The sequence below is a fragment of the Capricornis sumatraensis genome, chromosome 2 (genome assembly GCF_032405125.1).
Source record: "Capricornis sumatraensis isolate serow.1 chromosome 2, serow.2, whole genome shotgun sequence".
Lineage (NCBI taxonomy): Eukaryota > Metazoa > Chordata > Mammalia > Artiodactyla > Bovidae > Capricornis > Capricornis sumatraensis.
In genome coordinates this window covers 172129537-172147447 of record NC_091070.1, presented here as the reverse complement: position 1 = coordinate 172147447, position 17911 = coordinate 172129537, and positions in this window count along the sequence as shown.

Here is a 17911-nt window from a genome sequence, read left to right as displayed (position 1 = left end):
AGTAACACATATAGAGATACCTTACTTTCTTCCTTAGAAAAAGTTTGCTTACATTGAAGGACATTAAAGAAAATGTCTTTTTCCAGAGGGAAAGATAGATAAGTGTGCTGTTCTGTGCTTAGTCACTCAGCCAACTCTTTGTGACCCCATGGACTGTAGCCCACCAGGCTCCTCTGTCCATGGGTTTCTCCAGGCCAGAATACTGGAATGGGTTGTCATGCCCTTCTCCAGGTGATCTTCCCAACCCAGTGATCAAATACAGGTCTCCTACATTGCAGATGGATTCTTTACCAGCTGAGCCACAAGGGAAGCCCAAGAATACTGGAATAGGTAGCCTATCTCTTCTCCAAGGGATCTTCCCAATCCAGGAAGTGAACCGGGGTCTCCTGCATGGCAGGTGGATTCTTTACCAGCTGAGTTACCAGGGAAACCTGGACAGGTTTGTTAGCAGCTTCTATATAAGATCAGGAAATCCTAATCTCCAGGATTTTCTCTTGTTATACACTCCTTTGCATGTGTAGGCAACACTTAACCCCATCACATGGCATCCTGTGGGAACTGGTGCTTAAACATGTGCCAAAATGTCATTCTGTCTAATGCTATGACTATAAGTAATGAACTATCCTGTCTTTTATCAGAGGACCTCATGCCTTCTTTCCAGTACCAATTGAAAGGTAGAAGATTTAACTACTTAACTAACAGGGTAAAATTCAAAACCATTCATAGTCCTTGATTGACAACTTAGCATTGATTTTTATACATAAAGCTAGTATAAACATTCTTGTACCCTTGTCTTTTTGTAAATATGTTTTTATCTTCGATAAATATCTATATTTAACTTTATTTAAAAACTGTCAATTCCCAGCATTGTTGCACAATTTTATATTTTCATAAACAAACTATTAGTGACACTTTTGCTTCTCATCTTAATACACATTTGGTGTTTTGTTTCCCTTCTTTTTAATTTTAGCAATTCAAGTAGGTGTGTGGTAATACTGCATTGTGCTTTTTTTAAACTTTTGTTGTGAAACAAATCCAAATTTAAATAAAATTTTCTCAAGTAACACAAAGAGCTATTACATGTCATTCACTACATTTCCAGATTATAAAATTTTAACACATATCCCTTCTTCTCACTGTCTCTTTCAATTGTCTGAGTTGTGTGATGCTAAATTGTAGATATAATGTTCCAATTGTCTTAAGCATGTATCTCTTTAAAGTAAGAATATTCCTCTAAAGTAAGAATATTCCTCTACATTACCAGAGTAAAACATAAAAACAGGAAATTAACATTGACATAATATTACCCTCAATTCAGACATTTATTCAAATCTTGTACTCTCCCAGTAATTTCCTTTGTAGATCCAAGATCCAATCCAAGATCACACATATTTAGCAGCTTTTATTCTGAAATTATTCCTGAGTCTTTTCTCATCTTTCATAACCTTAATATTTTGCAGTAAAAAGGAAATTACTGGGTAGATTGCTTATCAATTTCAGTTTGTCTGATATTTCCTCACAAATTTAATACTTTCAGAAGGAATACCAAAAAGTTAACGTTGTTCTCAATAAATCCCACCAGAAAACATATAATGCCAGTTTGCCCCACTGTCAGTACTGTTAAACTTTTAGCAATTGCTTAAAATGCTATGATTTCTGTCAGGATTTTCTAGTGAAATATAATAATATTTAATTTATTAATTAATAAATTATTAATAATAATTAATAGTTTATTAATTAATAGGTAAAATTTTATTATAAAATTAGTCTGTATTTTATAGAGAATACTTTGAAAGCTTTAAAATATTCTGTCCTCTCTCAAACATTTAGCCATCAGTTTTAATATCCATTAAAGAGTCTTGCATGAATCAAACATTCTTTTGATGGTGGCTAAATAAATAAATAGCTTGATTCCATCATTCCTTTCCATTTATGAGATAGTGTACTGCTAAATTCAGAGCTTTCCATTCTCTGTGATTAATTGGTTGATTCATTTATTCATTCATTAATTTATGCAAATAAAGATTAACGGATTTCTATTTTTTCAGAAGTATTCCCTGGTGGCTCAATGATAAAGACTCTGCCTGCCAATGTAGAAGACAAAGGAGATGTGTTTCCATCCCTGAATTGGGATGATTCCCTGAGAAAGAAATGGTATCCCACTCCAGTATTCTTGCCTGGGAAATTCCAAAGACAGAAGAGCGTGGTGGGCTACAGTCCATGGGGTCACTAAAAAGCCAGACACAACTCAGCAACTAAACAACAGCATTTTTTTCAGAATCATAAGTGCTTATTAAAATTATTTATTAGGATCTTCAAATTTTTCCCGACTTAGCTAGTAACTAGATGCTGTGTTCTGTTAAGTGCCCTTCATTACACACTCCCTTTCTTTGAGAACAAGGTATTCCATGTTTACTTTCTCATCTTTAATTTCCTTGTTTTAGCCCTGAATTGAGGTATTTCTTCAAGAAGTGCTGATTGATTTTAGAGGAGATAGTATCTCAAAACCAAAAAGTCTATGTATTGACAGAGATTTATTATTGTTTCTGGCATCTCTCAAAAGAGAAAATTAGGAAAAATATGTTATCTCCCTTTCTCTCTCTCACCACCCCATTTCTCTTCCTTCTCCTCCTCCCTCCTTCTCTCTCTCTCACACAGTCATCTATATATCTATCTGTATATATGGAAAACCTTGCATTTTCAATAATGTTTTCAATCCCAACTCAACATCATAAGTTTTATTTTACCTTTCCTTTTTACTTAAAATTTTTAATATTAAGAGAACTGTCCATCCTCACCATGTCTTCAATGTATTTACTTATTTGAGAGCTCTTCCTACATATAGTTAATCTCCTGGCCATGTAGACTATTTCTTCATCTCAACCTATTTGTGGACATCAAGCATATTATATGACTCCAACCAAAATGAAAGTGAAGTTCGCTTAGTCATGTCCAACTCTTTGCGACCCCATTAACTATACAGTCCAGAATACTGGAATGGGTAGCCTTTGCCTTCTTCAGAGGATCTTCCCAACCCATAAATCAAATCCATGTCTCTCACAAAGCAAGTGGATTATTTACCAGCTGAGTCGCAAGGGAAGCCCAAGAGTACTGGAGTGGCTAGCCTATCCCTTCTCCAGGGGATCTTCCTGACCAGGAATTGAACTGGGGTCTGCTGCATTGCAGGTGGATTCTTTATCAACTGAGCTATGAGGGAAGTCCCAAACAATAGTATTTTGAAATACAAGGAGAAGAATGAAAAAACCTACAGTTCAGCTTATCTTTTTAAAATATCTATTATTTCCACTTTCTGATAAGTAAATTCATGTAATAATAAGAAGGTGTGTATACATGAACACATGTGTGATAATTAGGATTCATCAAGGCTGCTTTCCTTATGTGCTATGAAATCTTAATCCTCATACTTATCTACAGTGGGAATTTTACATTTACTTTTTGTTTTCCTTACTTTGCTTATTTTCTCTTTTCCTACTAATGATTTTATAATTTTTGTGTTTGACTCATTCTTTAAAATAAAAAGACAAATTTTTGTCAGTAAAAATAAAGCATAGCTGATCTAAAAAATAAAGATTAGTACAATATAATTTGCTTCACAAGACAATAAAAATATGATATGAAGTGATAGCAAACGAAGTGTCAAATTGGTATAAGCATAGTCTACTGAGTCATTCATGTTTTACTATGAAATATTTTAATATTTTGTTATATTTGCTAATTTTTATAATTCTGGTTCTGTAAGTTATTTGAAAGTTATATATATATATACAAATATGTATAATCATAATTTTGTAGACCTCATTTTATTTCATCAAATGCATGAGACACACATAAGTTATTGTCTGAATGTGGTAATTTCATCATCTGAAACTTTTGTGTATGCTTGGCTTTCTACTAACTATAGCTTTTCTTTACTGATAATGGTGTTTCCTGCATATTTCAATATTTCCTTTTTCCTATATACATAATTATTTCTCCCAGAGTATATTTAGAATGCTAGTGTAGCTTTCTCAAATGCAGATTCAAACCTCAACACGTTCTGAACCGCAAATAACTAACCTCTCCATCCTGAGCACCAAGCTCTCACATAAAGAACTGATAACGTTTAGGGAACTCATTTCCTTAATTTAGTTTCTTCATGGGAAAAGTTGGTGTCCTTTCCATTGGCTTATCTCAAATGCATGTGTTGTTTCTTAACAGAAGCTCTAAAAATATTGAATCTCAACAGTCTATGCAAATTTGTTTATACATTCCATCATCTAGTCAAAAAATATCCTGTTGTTATATTTTCCAACGGCTAGTAATTGATTCTTTTTAAAACTAAAGATGTGCACCAAATTACTCTCATGTCTCCATTTCTAGATAGTCAGTCAGTTCAGTCTCTCAGTCATGTCTGACTCTTCCTGACCCCATGAACCCCAGCAGACCAGGAGTCCCTGTCCATCACCAACTCCAGGAGTCCACCCAAATCCAATTTGATTGAGTCAGTGATGTCATCTGATCATCTCATCTTCTGTCGTCCCCTTCTCCTCCTGCCCTCAATCTTTCCAAACATCAGGGTCTCTTCCAATGAGCAAGCTTTTCCCATCAGATGGCCAAAGTATTGGAGTTTCAGATTCAACATCAGCCCTTCCACTGAACACCCAGGACTGATCTCCTTTAAGATGGGCTTGTTGGATTTTCTTGCAGTCCAAGGGACTCTCAAGAGTCTTCTCCAACACCACAGTTCAAAAACATCAATTCTTCGGCATTCAGCTTTCTTTATAGTCCAACTCTCACATCCATACATGATGACTGGAAAAACCATAGCCTTGACTAGATGGACCTTTGGTGGCAAAGTAATGTCTCTACTTTTCAATATGCTGCCTAGGTTGGTCATAACTTTCCTTCCAAGGTATAAGCGTCTTTTAATTTCATGGCTGTAATCACCATCTGCAGTGATTTTGGAGCACCCCAAAATAAAGTTAGCCACTGTCTCCACTGTTTCCCCATCTATTTCCCATGAAGTGATGGGACCAGATGCCATGATCTTAGTTTTCTGAATGTTGAGCTTTAAACCAACTTTTTCACTCTCCTCTTTCACTTTCATCAAGAGGCTCTTTAGTTCCTCTTCACTTTCTGCCATAAGGGTGGTGTCTTCTGCATATCTGAGGTTATTGACATTTCTCCTGGCTATCTTGATTCCAGCTTGTCCTTCCTCTAGCCCAATGTTTCTCATTATGTCCTCTGCGTATAAATTAAATAAGTAGGGTGACGATATACAGATTTGATATACTCCTTTTCCTATTTGGAATCAGTCTGTTGTTCCAGTTCAGTTCTAACTGTTGCTTCCTGACCTGCATATAGGTTTCTCAAGAGGCAGGTCAGGTGTTCTGGTATTCCCATCTCTTTCAGAATTTTCCACAGTTTGTGGTGATCCACACACTCAAAGGCTTTGGCATAGTCAAAAAGCAGAAATAGATGTTTTTTAGAACTCTCTTTCTTTTTTCATGATCCAGCGGATGTTGGCAATTTGATCCCTGGTTCCTCTGCCTTTTCTAAAACCAGCTTGAACATCTGGAAGTTCCCGGTTCACGTATTGCTGAAGCCTGGCTTGGAGAATTTTAAGCATTACTTTACTACCGTGTGAGATGAGTGCAATTGTGCAGTAGTCTGAGCATTCTTTGGTATTGCCTTTCTTTGGGATTGGAATGAAAACTAATCTTATTGCCAAATTCAGACTGAAATTGAAGAAAGTGGGGAAAACCACTAGACCATTCAGGTATAACCTAAATCAAATCCCTTATGACTGTACAGTGGAAGTGAGAAATAGATTTAAGGGGCTAGATCTGATAGACAGAGTGCCTGATGAACTATGGATGGAGGTTCATGACATTGTACAGGAGACAGGAATCAAGACCATCCCCAAGAAAAAGAAATGCAAAAAAGCAAAATGGCTGTCTGAGAAGGCCTTACAAATAGCTGTGAAAAGAGAAGCAAAAAGCAAAGGAGAAAAGGGAAGATATATCCATCTGAATGCAGAGTTCCAAAGAATAGCAGGAGAGATAAGAAAGCCTTCCTCAGCCATCAATGCAAAGAAATAGAGGAAAACAATAGAATGGGAAAGACTAGAGACCTCTTCAAGAAAATTAGAGATACCAACGGAATATTTTATGCAAAGATGGGCAAAATAAAAGACAGAAATGGCAGGGACTTAACAGAAGCAGAAGATATTATGAAGAGGTGGCAAGAATCCACATAAGAACTGTACAAAAAACATCTTCATGACCCAGATAATCACAATGGTATGATAACTCACCTAAAGCCAGACATCCTGGAATGTGAAGTCAAGTGGGCCTTAGGAAGCATCATTACAAAGCTAGTGAAGGTGAGGGAATTCCAGTTTGCTCTTTCAAAATCTGAAAGATGATGCTGTGAAAGTGCTACACTCAATATGCTAGCAATATTGGAAAACTCAGCAGTGGCCACAGGACTGGAAAATGTCAGTTTTCATTCTAATATATATATATATATACACACACACACATGTTTTTAGTGATAGCTACTCAAAAAAATATTGAAAACAGATAAATAAATATCAAGTTCTTCCTCACTGGACCCTCACTATAAAAAGGCTTCTACAAAATAAATTCACACAGACTGGCGATTCAATTCTTACATGATAGTATATATGATGAATCGCCAGTCTATGTCTGACGCAGGATACAGCATGCTTGGGGCTGGTGCATGGGGATGACCCAGAGAGATGTTATGGGGAGGGAGGTGGGAGGGGGGTTCATGTTTGGGAACACATGTAAGAATTAAAGATTTTAAAATTAAAAAAAAAATGAATTCACAGATGTAAACAAAATACATAAAAACAATTGCACACAAGAGAGAGAAAGAATGCTAAATTTATTGCCCTTTTTCCAATCAATTCTCTGTTACCTCGCATTTTGTCCCAAATGTGCACATGACCCACCCTACACAATCCTTTCCTATACTTTAGGGATAGAATAGATACCAAGAAAGACTTTACCACTCTTCTTGTATGTTTTCAGCCAAGGAAATGAAAAAGAGGCAGAAATCTTAAAAAAGTTACATTCGATGTAATCTTGTGGCAAAGATGGTCTCTTTAGTATGAAAGCAATAGAATAAACATCAAAGAAAAAATTAGAATATTTGATGACATAAAATCAAAAGTTATATATCAGTAATACAAAAAAACAATAAAAATGATAATTTATTTCCAAATTAACAATGAATATGCAACCTTGACACATAAAGATTTTGTTTAAAACAATTGTTATTAAAACGAGACTTCCCTGGTGCTCCAGTGGTTAAGATTCTGTACTCCCAGTGCAGGGACCTGGGTTTGATCCCTGGTCAGGGAATTAGATCCCACTTGCTGAAACTAGTTCAAATGCCACAGCCAAAAATCCAATGTGCAGCAACTAAGCCTTGATGAAACCAAATAAATGGCTAAATGTTTAAAATATGAGTATTAAAAAATAGACTGTAAGAGAAAGGCAACAGACATATCCTAGCTGATAAACTTTTAGAAATGTTCAACCTTATTACTAAAAAATGCAATTGAAATTCACAGGTAATTCATTTAATGCAAAAATTGTTATACATAATTCAATGAAATAATAAGTTCACTTTAACAGTGATCACTTATGGAGCACATACTACTTTTTAGCCATGAGATGAGATGATTTATATAAACCAATCAACATTTTCCATGTGTAAAATTTATGAGGTAAGTATAGCTCCCTATTTTAAAGAAGAAATTATACCTAGAATTTTCCAGTTTTTACCAACTCCAAATCAAGTAATCTCACAGGCTAGCAATAACCACTAAACTTCTTATTAACATGTACTCTTTTTTGGCTAATTAGAAAAAGAGTACTTTTAAAAATGATGCTATGTGTTAAACAGTGCAATAAAATAAGCACTGTCATAAATTATTGGTGGATTTATATATTAATACACTTTTAAAAACTATTTCCAATCTATACTAAGAGCTATAAACTATGCCAAGAATTAGAATATATTTAGAGTTATGTTAAGTGAAATAAGTAGAGACAGAAAATACATTATGATCTCTCTTATATCTAAAGGAGAAAAATAAACAAGCTCAAAGATATAAAGAATAGATTGGTGGTTGCCAAAGGCAGATGGAGAGGTGGGATAAATGCATGAAATATGGGCTTTTGTCATTGTTGCTAAATAAATTGTTTAAATTATAAGATAAAATAAGCCATGGAATAATGAACACACTTTGATAGAGTGTTTTCTCTTTCAGAAATCTATCCCAATATAAAATGTAATATATAGACAAACATTTTGGGGAAAGTAGCAGGTAGAACTGAGTTTTTTGTAGACATTTGAGCTGCCTGCTCTGCTCTGACTTGGCCAGTTGGCCCCTACCCATCTATGGACTGTACTGTTGCAGGAGGTGGTGGACATTCAAAGGTGGGTGACTTACATCTCTCCTTGGCTTCACAGGTGTTGCGGTGGAAAGAATCTGCCTGCAATGCAGGAGACACAGGAAATACCGGTTTGATCTCTGGCCTGGGAAGGTCCCCTGGAAAAGGAAATGGCAACCCACTCCAATATTACCTGGAAAATTCCATGGACAGAAAAGCCTGGAGGGCTACAGTCCATGTGGTCACAAAGAGTAGGCCATGACTGAGCAACTGAGAACAGCACACACGCATATGTATATATATGAATATATATACATAACATAGAGCACATAACAAAATAGAGCCGAACATTACCAACTATAAACAGTGGATTACTGTACTAGCATCACATTTTCTCCTAGAGTTTTACTTTATTGACTATGGAAACTGGATTCTAGTTTGAAAGTTTAGGCAGGTGACTGTCTACCTCCTCTCTTTGTCATTCTTTTCCTAACATTTTCATTTCTGCAAACAGGATGCTGCAACTCTGGACAAAGGGCAACTTGCCATAATTTTTACCAGCTTCTTATATTTATTTTCATTTAATATCACACGGAAGGGAAACATTTACATATGATTATGTATTCATGAGGTATGGTTTCTAGCACTCACAAAGTTTCTCATTTTCAAGATATCTGATCATTTATTTACCTATTCCCTTATTGTTAGTCTATTTTTTAAGGTTTCATTATTGCTAAGAGTAATATAATGTATATTATAGTATTATATACTCTATTTTGTTGTGCACTCTATGTTGCATTTTTGGTTGAAAATTATTGTACTTGCATTGTATGTGTACTTTCTTATCTCTTAAAATATACATATGCATATATATCTAAAATCAAGCCAAATGTTTTCAGTAGTTATTACTGGATGTTGACATTGCAGGTTATTTTCATATTCTTCATTATATTCTTCTGCATTTTCTAAAAATTTATGAACATTGTTAATTATTTTTATGTTAAGAATAAAAGGGAACATAATTTAAAATAGTTATACCAAGAAACTGTGAAAAATTCTTAAACAGATGGGAATACCAGACCACCTGACCTGCCTCCTGAGAAAACTGTATGCAGGTCAAGAAGCAGCAGTTAGAACCAGACATGGAACAACAGACTGGTTCCAAATCGGGAAAGTAGTACCTCAAGGCTGTATATTGTCACCCTGCTTATTTAAGTTATATGCAGAGTACATCATTAGACACGCTTGGCTGGATGAAGCACATGCTGGAATCAAGATTGCCAGGAGAAATATGAATAACTTCAGATGTACAGATGATACCTCTTTAATTGCAGAAAGTGAAGAGAAACTAAAGAGCCTATTGATGAAGATGAAAGAGGGGAGTAAAGAAGCTGGCTTAAAACAACATTCAAAAAATGAAGATCATGGCATCTGGTCCCATCACTTCATAACAAATAGATGGGGGAAAAGTGGAGACAGTGAGAGATTTTATTTCTTGGGCTCCAAAATTACTGAAGATGGTGACTACAGTCATAAAATTAAGAGATATTTGCTCCTTGGAAGAAAAGCTATGACCAACCTAGGCAGCATATTAAAAACCAGAGACCACTTTGCTGACAAAGGTCCATATAGTCAAAGCGATGGTTTTTCCAGTAGTCTGTATGAATTTGAGAGATGGACCATAAATAAGGCTGAGCGCTGAAGAACTGATGATTTTGAACTGTTGTGTTGGAGAAGACTCTTGAGAGCCCCTTGGACTGCAAAGATATCAAATAGATCAATCCTAAACAAAATTAACCCTGAATATTCACTGGAAGGATTAATGCTGAAGCTGAAGCTCCAATACTTTGGCCACCTGATGTGAAGAGCCAACTCTTTGGAAAAGACCCTGATTCTGGGAATGATTGAGGGCAGGAGGAGAAGCCAGAGATAAAGGATGAGATAGATGGATAGCATTACTGACTCAATGAACATGAGTGTGACCAAATTCCAGGAGATAATGAAGGAGAGGAAAGCCTGGTATGCTGCAGTTCATGGGGTCTCAATAAGTCAGAAAAAACTTAGCCATTGAACAAAAACAACAATGCATATCCAATGCCTGGAAGGATTTTCAGTGCAGACCATTAAGAATGATAGCTTTTACTCTCTCTCAGCTATGGCAAATATGCCAGTCAGCTCTCTCATCATAGTCTTGCAGTTCACCTACAGTTCAGTTCAGTTCAGTCGCTCAGTTGTGTCTGACTCTTTGTGACCCCGTGAATTGCAGCATGCCAGGCCTCCCTGTCCATCACCAACTCCTGAAGTTCACTCAAACTCACATCCCTCGAGTCAGTGATGCCATCCAGCCATCTCATCCTCTGTTGTCCCCTTTTCCTCTTGCCCCCAATCCTTCCCAGCATCAGAGTCTTTTCCAATGAGTCAACACTTTGCATGAGGTGGCCAAAGCACTGGAGTTTAGCTTTAGCATCATTCCTTCCAAAGAACACACAGGACTGATCTCCTTTAGAATGGACTGGTTGGATTTCCTTGCAGTCCAAGGGACTCTCAAGTCTTCTCCAACACCACAGTTCAAAAGCGTCAAATCTCTGGTGCTCAGCTTTCTTCACAGTCCAACTCTCACATCCATACATAACCACTGGAAAAACCATAGCCTTGACTAGATGGACCTTTGTTGGCAAAGTAATGTCTCTGCTCTTGAATATGCTATCTAGGTTGGCCATAACACCTACAGCTAGCCTTTAATGGGTGTTAACTTTCTACTCTTTCTCCTGTTTTCCTTGTTCTCTCACCTATTATTATGGTTCTTGATTTTCTTAAAGTCCTATTAACTAAAGAGGCAACAGGCAGTCCTAACTGCATTTTTAAGGAAGCATCTTTCAGATTCTTCAGAACACAATCTGTAAAACTAACAAAGCATACTATATGTCCCATCTACCAACCTTTATAATAATTATTGCTTATTAAACACACCTGGCAAGTCATGGCTTACAAATTCCTGACTTTTTTTCAAAGATCATCTCCCTTTACTTCAGCCAAGACTGAAAAGCAGAAGAAAGAAAAAGAATAAGTAGATACACACCCTATCCTGTCACACATCACCATAGAGCAAGCCAGATACTCATCCTACAATCCAAAACAGGAGCATATTGTTTTCATATTCAACTATTGTTCCTTTGTAATAAATTAGAAAGCCAGCAGAATGGGGATGATCTGGGTTACAGAATGGTTATGTTTTTATGAAATAATTATTAATACTGTATAAATTAGGTATCAGTTTTTCTAATAAACAACTATACATGGCACATAAAAAGTAAATCCAGTGAAAAAAAGGAAGACTTCTCTAATAGGCAGTGAGACCCTATGACTTTGTATAGATGGCTTTCAAATTTTAGCCTCACTATTAATTCTGTGTTGCTGTAATTTCTGCTTTTCAACTTGAAAACTGACATTGACTTATAATTAAGCCTGTCTGAGCTTGCAGGCTGGGTGAACTTAAGGGACTCTCCTAGTTCTAATTGTCACCATTGTGAAGAGAGATGGCATTGGCTTAATGAGAACTATGAGCTACAAAACCACAATCAAGGCTTTTCCAATGGTTGGTGAACCATCATGTGTGTGCCACCAGGAACATAAGAAATCTCTGAGGCTACCAACGGAGAGGTGATAGAAACAAATCCAGAGTGCCTAGTGAATGCATGATTAACCATGAGAAAATATTTTTGTAGGGCACTGGGGAGAGAATGAGAGAATATTAATCAGCTAGGATGTGTAGTATGAGAACTTAATCATGTAGTTTACTTTTAAAAATACACCTACAATCAAAAACACACAGGCATTCAGTGCTTAGAAACACTGCTGTTCAGTAAAGAGTTGGAAAATAGCTGTTGTTGTTTTCCAAAAAGAACAGAGTATTCAGATGAGAAAATGGCAGTTTTAATTGCTGGAAACCCTAAGGGCAAGCTAGCCTCAGAAATATGAATTAGATGCTGTGGGACAAAGAGAACAACTTCTGCATGGATAGACCATCTGTACTACACTGATCTTGCCAAGAAACAAGAAAATCTGCAATTGACATTGTAAAAGAGATACCAGGACCTTGGCCCCTCCACAGTCTTCTAGGACATCTTGGATAAGATAGCTTCCAGGCCAGTCTGGCTTCCAAAGCAAGCAAAATCAGTGGATCTCAATCACTCTTGAGCAGGACTGCCTCCAATCAGCTTCACCTAGGGCAAGATGATAGCCATATTTTGGACTGGATGAATGCTACTATGAGATATCTCCCTCTCAAAGTGCTTACTTGTCTTGAGAGATATATTAGTTTTCTACTGCTAGTGTAAAAATAAATGATAAATTCAGTGGTTCAAACACCACACAATTATTATTATCTTATAATTCTAGAAGTCAGAAAACAAACATGGATTTTATCTGCTAAATTTGAGATGACAGCAGAGCTGTGGTCCTTTCTGAATCTCTAGAGGAATGCACTTTCTTGCCTTTTCCAACTGCCAGAGGCTATTTGAAGTCTTTGCCTTCTAGCCCCTTCCTTCAACTTCAAGGTGCATCACTCCGACTTGTCCTTCCATCGTTACAATTTCACTGTGACCCTCCTGCCATCTCTTATAAGGTCACTTCTGATTACACTGGGCCACCTAGATTTTCCAGAATGAGTTTCCCATCTCAAAATAGTTGTCATTTTTGCCATAAGGTAACACATTCATAAGGCAACATATTCAAATTGTGGTGCTGGAGAAGACTCTTGAGGTCCCTGGGACTGCAAGGAAATCAAATCAGTCAATCCTGAAATAAATCAACCCTGAATATTCATTGGAAGAATTGTTGATGAAGCTGATGCTCCAATATTTTGGCCACCTGATGCAGAGAGCTGACTCATTGGGAAAAGATCCTGATTCAGTTTGAATGACATCAGAAACGGCAGAAGATAAAGAGAGAAAAATAAAAACTTTAAAGGACTCAAAATACCTTTAATAATGATATTCACAAAATACCTGTAGGTGTTCTCTAGCTATAAAAGTTTTGCTGCCATGCGATTGTGAATGGCATACATACTTTAACCCTCCCTTCATTTTGGGGGAAACAAAGACAAAAACAGTGACAAACTTTATTTTCTTAGGCTCCAAAATCATAGCGGATGGTGACTTCATCCATGAAATTAAAAGATGCTTACTCCTTGGAAGAAAAGCTATGACCAACGTAGATAGCATATTAAAAAGCAGAGACATCACTTTGCCAAGAAAGGTCCATATAGTTCAAGTTACGGTTTTTCCAGTAGTCATATATGGATGTGAGAATTGGACTATAAAGAAGGCTGAGCACTGAAAAATTGGTGTTTTCAAACTGGTGTTGGAGAAGACTCTTGAGAGTCCCTTTGACTGCAAGGAGATCAAACCAGTCAATCCTATAGAAAATCAATCCTGAATATTCATTGGAAGGACTGATGCTGAAGCTGAAGTTCCAATACTTTGGCTACCTGGTGCAAAGAGCTGACTCATTGAAAAAGACCCTAATGCTGGGAAAGGAAGAAGGCAGAAGGAGAAGGGAATGAGATAGAAATGATTAGATGGCCTCACCAACTCAAGAGACATGAGTTTGAGCAAGATCTAGGAGATGATAAAGGACAGGAAAGACTGGTATGCTGCAATCCATAGGGTTGCAAAGAGCTGGACATGACTGAGGGACTGAACAACAACATTTGTGGAATCAAGCACTTATGTGTGTCAACTGCAGGTCTTCACCAGGTCCTTTTTTTGATAGGAATGATCTGTGACCATGCATGGAACCTGGATCACTGGCTGAAAGGAGGTATGAGAACACCCCCTTGAATTTATGAGCTCCACAGCAATCAATTACATCAGTAGGCTACAGTTGTATAAAAAGTGAACATAGAGTTAAACATTTAGGATTTTATTCAACTGAAGTATTCAGTTAGGAGGAACAGGAGTCAGGTGCTAGGAGAAAGCCACCAAAGACTGACAAAGAAATCCTCTTCCACTCCTTGCTAAGCTCAGTCCCATCAAACACTTATCTCAATTTCCAGAACAAATTACCTCTCATTCATATTTCCCTTCCTTTGCCTGAGCCATTCTCTCACTCAGAATCTGCCATGCTGTTGTGAATGGCATGCATACTTTAACCCTCCCTTCATTTTGGGGGAAACAAAGACAAAAACAGTGACAAACTTTATTTTCTTAGGCTCCAAAATCATAGTGGATGGTGACTTCATCCATGAAATTAAAAGACGCTTGCTCCTTGGAAGAAAAGCTATGACCAACATAGATAGCATATTAAAAAACAGAGACATTACTTTGCCAAGAAAGGTCCATATAGTTCAAGTTATGGTTTTTCCAGCATTCATATATGGATGTGAGAGTTGGACTATAAAGAAGGCTGAGTGCTGAAAAATTGATGTTTTCAAACTGTGGTGTTGAAACTGTCTCCTTTTCTCTGTTTATTAAATTCTGCCTCATATTTCAATTCTCAGCTCAAGGGTACTTTCTGAGAAATTTACCTCCATCCTTTTCAAGTGGCTTAATCACTCCCACCCCTAAACTCACAGACTGCTTTAGGTGGTACCACACTCTATTCAACTTTGTGCCCTCCAAGTTCAAGTACTTGGCCTATCCCTAATCAATATGTGTGATGAAATTGGGTTGGTTATTTCATAATAATGCCTGCTTCAAAATAATATGAGTCACTTATTGAAAGGGGTTTCCTACATGTGATAAAAAGGAAAACAATCACATTCTACCCTAGAACAGTGACCTCTCAGCTTTCATGTCTATAAGAATCACCTGGATGTTTTGTGAAATCAGATCCCAGAGTTTTGACCATCAGACAGTCAAATAAGTAGGACTGGGGTAGGCCCAGGTGATTTTGTTTTCCTGACTCTGGAATATAGTGATCCAGGGGATTCTTGATTGTACTTTGAAATTAAAAAAACTAAATGATATTTCTAATGGACAGCAGTACCTTCATAGAAACATCTCCTCTTTAAGAGTTAAACAAGATCTTCTTTTAGTAAATAATATGCTTAATGGGGCTCCCCAGGTGACACTAGTGGTAAAGAACATGCCTGCCAATGAAGGAGACACAGGAGATGAGAGTTTGATCCCTGGTTTGGGAAGATCCTCTGGAGGAGGGTATAGCAATCCACTCCAGTACTCTTGCCTGGAGAATCCCATGGACAGAAGAGCCTGGTGGGCTACAGTCCATAAGATTCCAATGAGTTGGACACAACTGAAGTGACTTAACATATATGCATGCTTAATAAGGGGGTCCTCTAGGGGGTTAAGGTGGAGACAAAGGGTGCAGAAAGCACAGTCAAGTTCCTAATATCATTTGGAAAGAAATATTTGCTGCTGAACCTGATATTTCCTACTCCTACAATACGCATAAAGACAAATTTTGAATCGTATATATTTCTCTACATGAAACTCAAGTAGAATTCACTCCTAGACTATATACATTTTAAAGTAGGAACAGAAAAAAAAGAAGCTAAAATGAACATCTAAGTACATTATTTTAGTCTAAATACATTACTTTACCTAATTCTCATTTAATTGCAAATGTGATACATACTCTATCTCTTGTCCTTTGACCAAGATTTCATTACACACCACTACTTTTTTATTATTATTTTCATTTAGCATTGGTCTAGTTTCTTAAGCTCAACCATAAATGTAGCTTCTTGTGAGCTTTGATAAACTGAGTTGGCACTTGAAACCATGAGAATATGTTCATGAGACAGAAGGAAAATATAATGTAACTTTGAGAAAAAATATTTTAGAGGCTATGTTTAAATGTCAAAGATTCTTAAGTGCAATGAATATCCTACTCATATATTTCATAGTATTTAACCCTTGTAATGTGACGTTTTTATGTACTGACACAGAGCAACTTCCTGTATAAAAATTTCCTTATTTTCACCACAATCCCTTCTGAAATGCCACAATCAACCCTCTCTCATTGCTGAAATAAAAATGATTATTACTTCTTTTTTGGCTGTACAATAACTTGTTTTTTCATTAGTTATTATCATATAAAATATTTCATAGACATATCTCTCTATCTAGACTCTATATATGTATATATGTGTGCATATATAATATACACTAAAATGCATATATATATATATATATATACTTTTTTTTTTTTTAATCATTTCCCCATCTCCTGACTCTTGCTGATTTCTTGTTAGGGGAATTTTCTGTTTCACATGACTATTTTTCCAGTTATCTTCCTCCTCTTATTATTAATAAACTGATACTTTGTTGCTCAGCTGGGATCTTTGGAGTTATTTCAGATCCTTCCCTTTCCATCATATTTATTTAGATAATCTTTAAATCTTGATTATCTCTCCTAAGATCTCCAGACTGTTTCTCCTTCTCATATATATGCAGATGATTCATTTCCTATATTATCACAATCTAATAAGCTGCACTCTGTATACAATAGTACTTCTTTCATCTTTCATGTATACCACCTACTGACATATTAAAAATAATTATGTCACTTTTATACTTTGTGTTTTTAGCCATCCCATTTTCAAGTCTTTTTTGTTGTTGTTGGTTCAAACTCTCACCTCCATTTTATTTCTGTACCACCAACTCACTTAAGGAGAAGCCCACAATCAGGATAAGAACAAAGCTAAGGCTTCCTAAATGCTTTAGAAAGTTAGCTACTGTAAGTTTAGAATCTAAAACATAGGGGTAACTCTACAATCAACATGCAGAATATCATTAGTCTAGTCTCTTGCCAATGCATTTGCAACTCAATTGATCTAGCACTTGCCCAAAACTCTAACAGCCACGAGAGAGGAAAATGGTCAGTAAACCCTATCCTTGTATTAAGTTCAGTCACATATGCAATATACTTTATGTATCTTATCTTACCTTTACTGAAACAATACTAATTGTTTGCAACAGTACTAATATAAAACAGCAATTTGATCATATGGCCTCAGCTTTACATTTGTAAAAGGGATAGTTTATATTACATTTATAAAAGATAAAAAATTACTTTGTATAATAATATATTTGCTTATCAAAAATCATAGCTGGAGAGGGCATGCATTATGTAATTTGTTTAACAGTTTTATGATCACTTCTCTAGGCAGATTCTCAAAAAAAAATTTTTAAGGCTAGGTTTTAAAAACTAGAGCAGATTTTAAGTATTACATTTATTAATAAAATATTTTAGGATCAAAATTAGTCAATTCTTAACAACTAAAAGAAAATAAATTCCAGCTAATTTTCTCTCTTCCTAAATAGTTAATCAATTCAAATGTTTCTTATCTGTTTTTGCTTTTTATAGTTGATAATACTTTAACTGATTAATTTTGAGGTATTAAAAAAAAATAAATCCTTTTTTTGAAAACTAGGTGTCATAAATTTGAACAATGATAATAAACATGAAAAATCAGTATGTGACTCTCCTAGCATAAACTTCAAATATCCAAAACTAAA